Below are 5,427 nucleotides of genomic sequence, written 5' to 3'. Positions count from 1 at the left end.
ATGTCCACCAGTAGATGAATGGATAAAAAAAGCTGTGGTACATATACACAATAGAGTACTATGCAGCTGTAAGAAAGAAAGATCTCTTATCTTTTGAGACGACATGGAGGGACCTGGAAACTATTATCCTAAGAGAAACAAGCCAAGCAGAGAAAGACAAATATCACATGATCTCACTTATTTGTGGAATATAATGAACATAACAGTCTGAGGAACCGGGTAGTTCCAGAGATGTGAAAGTAGTGTACAGACTGACAATCCCCTGAAGAGCGGGTGTGGGGGAGATAAACCTCAGAACTTGTATGCATGTATGTATAAACAATGGACGTGGACAACAAAGGTGGGGACAGGGTGGGGAGGATGGAGGAGGGGGAACTAGTGGGGGGAAAAGGAGAAACATCTGTAACAGAAATAAATTAATTAATTAAAAATAATCCTAACAAGAAGTTTTATATGGTTTGAATCCAACAGTCTTCCCTATATACTGTACAGTGGTCTTTCCCTCTAGCAATGAGTTACATTTTTCATTAATGTACAAATCTGAACATTATTTCTGAATTCCTCTTTATATATAAAAATAGTCAAAATATTCATTTCCCCTGCAAGTGTCTTTCAATAAATCTTGCTGTCTTTCCTCCTTTTTTCCCCACAGTTCTTATGAGGAAACCTCTCATACAATGATGAGTTCTACTGTGTTCTGGAAAGTTCTGCAAGTATCTTTCAATAAATCTTGCTGCCTTTCCTCCGTTTTTTCCCCCACAGTTCTTATAAGAAAATCTCTCATACAATGATGAGTTCTGTGTTCTGGAAAGTTTTTAGCAAGGACACTGCTTGTGCATGTTCAATATTGATAAAACTGTAGCCATTGGCCTGAATAATTTTATTACCTGGTTGCAATAACTTTGATGCTGGTCCTTTAGGCTGTACCCTTGTTACACATATACCATCATATGCAGCTCTGAGTGGGATTCCTCTTCCACCAACACCTCCTGATATGCTAAATCCAAGTTCTGGATCCTTTTCAACTCTCACTCCAATCTCTTGCCTTGCCAGTCCATGGCCTTGTCTAGGAGAACAATAGGGCTGTGTATATTGAGGCTGGTGAGCCACTTTCAGCATCAAGTAATCATTAGTTGTTCTCCAGCGGGATGCCTTGCTACAGATGCCTGAGGAAGGGGGTGATGTATTTGACTATAATTTGCCTGAGGCCTGAGAGGCTGGCCCATCTGTCCATTACTCAAAGGCATTTTCAAGCTGTCTGGAGGAACATCTTTGTGACTAAGTGTAGCTGACGAGTACACTTAGCTGTCCTGAAATGAATATATCATCTTGACAAGGATTTCCTGAACAGGATGTTTGAGCATGCTTTTCTAACTTTTTGGCCTCAATGTGTTGTAGTACTTGTTCTCTCCAATCACGGGGACTTTATTTTTCCCTGGAGGATCTAACAAAGAATTCTCAGAACCAACCCTTGCATTTGGTCTTTTTGAAGGACTAGTCCGTAAATAATTGAAATCACTAACTGACATAGTTCTCTCTGGTATTTCACTAACAGAGGGTCGAGCACTTTGAGGCCTAGATGTATTTAGACCACCAACACTATATGTTTGTGCAGAAAGAGGTCTCTGTGATCTGACATCACTGGAGCAGTTCTTACCACTGAATGTAACTCTCTGTATGATGAGTAATCTCCTTCATGGATTTGGGCTCGCCTTATGGGACCTGGCTCACCAAGATTTACAGAGGTTGTAGAGGACACGCTACTTTGTCATTGAATTATATTTTGAATTGCTCTAGGAATAAGCCGGTCATTTGGTGAGACAGCCCACATTTCCCCATGTCTTCCTGGGCCAAGTCTTGGATGTAAATGGTATTCAGTACTAGCTTGAACAATGTTATGGTTAGAGAAATTCACATTGGCAGAATGTTTAGCGTAACTGTGATTTTATGTGCTCTCTGATCAAGGAAGGTGCTGAGAAGGAAAACTGACATGATCTATTTGGGGACTTTGTTTGGAGTGCCACAAAGTATCCTTGACTGTAGCACTGCTACTGTACTGGATATTATATTGTGGAGAAGGACTGTGGGCTATTTGTTGTGGAGCCTCTTATATTTGGCTCTTCAGGATTATGATTTGAATCAAACTTAAAAATTGCCTTTGTACCTGATATTAAATCAGATGAAGAAGAACCAGTAAATACTTGCAATGGTTAATCATGCAAAAGTATAGCAGACTTGCTCCTGACTATATTTTTCCCATCGATAGTAGATGCGACTTTAACTGTTGCATTTGGCTGCTGAAGTCCATTATCACTAAGAGTGTCATAGATTTTCAGCTCTTCAGTCTCTGTGTTAGTTATGCTATGAGATTTCACAACAGATCCAATTGGCCCACTTCTTTGAGGGGAGAGATTTTCAGTGATATGGGAAATACCCATATCAACAGAAGAATCAGTGTCATGCAGTTCAGTCCTCCTAGGAGACTGTGGAGTTTCCTCAAAATGCCCATTTACCTTATTTATGCATTCCAGACTAGTACACTTCTTTCCATTTTCCAAGTGCTCAGCTTCTCCTTTAGCATTAATGCTTAAAAAGCCCATTCCAAGCACTATATCCTGTGTCTTTGATCTTTCCACTCTCTCTGGTTGAAATGTATCATCAGTTACAAGTTTATTAAAATACATATTCATATGGTCTAACTTGTGAGATGCATCAGATGTGACTGTTGAGTCAACATCTTTCTCAATAAGAACTAATTGTTCTTCAATATTCAAGTCATATTCTGGTAAGTTGAAATCTTTTTTATCTTGAACCTTGAATTTCTCCTCTGTTGAATGGTTCAAAAAAATCTCCATTTTGTAAAAGGATGTTAAAATTTTCATCTTTTTGCCTTCTTTTAGAATTAATACCAATATGAGTTTGTTTCACTGGAGAGCAGAGTGAGGTATCTTGACTACTATCAGTATTAAGAGAAAATGAACCAGACATCCAAGATGGAGAACAGTTGCTGTTATTATGATTGCTATTGTGTGTAACTTCATCTGATAAAGAATCTATATCCTTTGTATCATCTTTTTTGTTATTATTAAGTTCTACCACTTTGGATTGGTTAATAGAGGCTTCAATTAATGGTGGTCACATCTCTGCCATTTTCACCTCTTCATCAGAAGAAAGTTCTTCAGATTCCTCAAAAACATCATCACGATTAACATGCTTCAGGTTCTCAGAAGCTTTCATATTTGCTGTCACTGGTAGATTCCCAGGGCTGGTCTCATCTTCAGGTTATTGGTTTTCTGTACAGAGTTTCCTATCATATACTTTTCTCTTTCATCAGCTTTGCTTCTTTTTTTTTAATCCTCACCCGAGGACATTTTTCCATTTTTTGTTTAGATAGAATGGGAGGGAGAGAGAGAGAGAGAGAGAAACATCGACGTGAAAGGGACACATTGAATGGCTGCCACCCGCATGACCAACCAGGGCCGGGGACAAACTGCAACCAAGGTGGGTGCCCTTAGCAGGAACCGAACCAGGATCTCTCTGAACGGCAGGCCAACACTCTAACTGCTGAGCCAAAGCAGCCAAGGCCAGCTTTGCTTCTTACTGGAGTAGTGATTTCTGAAGTCTTCACACCCACATCATTATTTACAACTTGCTGATCTTCATGTGGTTTCAAATCTTTTCCAGAGTCTTCATTAGTCTCTTCATCCTTTAATCTATGTACAATGGTTTGAACAGTTTGACCATATTCATAAGCTCATCTAGGTATGGTGTTGGATACCTCTTTAAATTTCCCTCCCTGGGAGGGGCCTCCCTTTCATTTTTGTCCTCATCACATTCAAATGCCACTTGAGCTCACTGTTTCCTCTGTTCCTCCCACAGTGAAGGATTAAAACTTTTGTTATCTGATATGAACATAACATCCTCAGTCCTTGGCTGCTGAGGGAACATGTAGTTAGTAAGCACCATTTTCTGGGTCTCTGAATCAGTCTCTTTTTGAAGAGGTATCAGGGGTTTGGACTGATTATCTGAGAGCCACATTGCAGTCAATTGCTATAGCTTCATAAAGCTATAGGGCAAATTTTTTAACCTATTGTCACTTAAAGTAATGACTTTTAATTTTTGCGTATCACCCATTTCCTCTGGAAGTGTCTCAAGTTTACTGCAATGGAGAAACAGCACAGGTATATTTTTCCAGCTGCCAATCTCTGGGGGTAACTGTTCTAAGTAATTATGATCTGCAGCAAAGGTTCTTATATATTAGTAAGCTGCCCAGGAGATGAAGGCAAAGCTTTGATTTCATTGAAGCTACAATCCAGTTCTACTGATACTAACCCTCCAACAGAGTCTGGTAGACACATTAATTGATTTTCATCTATTTTAAAAGTTGTTACATTCTTCCATGAACCAATAGTCTCAGGCAGTTATTGAAGCGAATTGCTTGATAATAGGAAGTCTTGAAGGTTTTCACATGCTGAAATTCCTTCTTCAACCATTTCAATATTATTTTTAGAAACATCCAAATATGTGAGGTGTTTCAAATTACCCATAAACCCTGGAATAAAAGTCAGTGTATTACCTTCCATCCAAAATTCTTTCAGTCCACTTAGTTGCTCAAGTACTTCAGGCACTTCTGCAAATTCATTACTTCCCAAGTACAATCTTTCCAACTGTGTCAGTCTATTCATGGTTTTTAGCAACATTTTCAAATGGTTTTCTCTAAATTCTAGTATCTGGAGTTTAGTTAATCTGCCAAAATTAGCTGGCAAGAACTCAAGAAAAGCATCATTCAGATATAACTGGGTTAGGTTTAAAGCTGAGAAAATCCATCTGGAAGCTTGGAAATAGGATTTACACTGGCCTCCACAACTGTTAAAACTTTACAATTTTTTATATTCTCTGGAAACTCCTGTATTCCATTCTTGCTGACATCTAGTTCTCTGAGATTAATGAGATTTGCAATAGATGCTGGTAATGTTGTTAAATCATCATTTGGCAAACTCCACTTGTGGCGAGATTGGCAGTTAAAAAGTTGCTTTGGAAGCTCGTCAATCTGATTAGCATGTAAATAGAGCTCCTCAAATTTTTTTTCAAAAGTGAAAATCTCTTTGGGAACCTGTTCCAAACTGCAGTGAGAATAATCAGGAGTAGCGACAGTCTCCTCTTCCCCTGTTAGGCACTGACAGGGTACCAACCGCACACACTTACTTCGTTTTGTAGTCATTTTTAGACACACTTGGCGCAACTTATCTCCCGGTTGTTTCTTAATCGAGCCAACATTCTCCGTCAGACAGTGTCCCAGGGCGACTTTTCCAAGGCTCCGCGGGACATGATTCCCTTCCCTCCGTGAGCCACTTGGGCCGCAGCCCAGTGGGGAGAGCGGGCAGCGGACCGGAGCGGCCTGGCAGCAGGAGGAGCAGGCTGTTCGGG

The 5,427-nt window shown here is 39.8% G+C and overlaps 1 pseudogene; it reads right to left on the bottom strand.

Annotated features, from left to right (window-relative positions):
• Window positions 1-765: 765 nt before the first annotated feature.
• Window positions 766-5,221, bottom strand: LOC118626160 (annotated as a pseudogene).
• Window positions 5,222-5,427: the final 206 nt, after the last annotated feature.

Source organism: Molossus molossus, unplaced genomic scaffold, assembly GCF_014108415.1.
Source record: "Molossus molossus isolate mMolMol1 unplaced genomic scaffold, mMolMol1.p scaffold_m16_p_12, whole genome shotgun sequence".
NCBI classification, from domain to species: Eukaryota; Metazoa; Chordata; class Mammalia; order Chiroptera; family Molossidae; genus Molossus; species Molossus molossus.
This window is presented reverse-complemented; position numbering and strand designations above follow the sequence as displayed.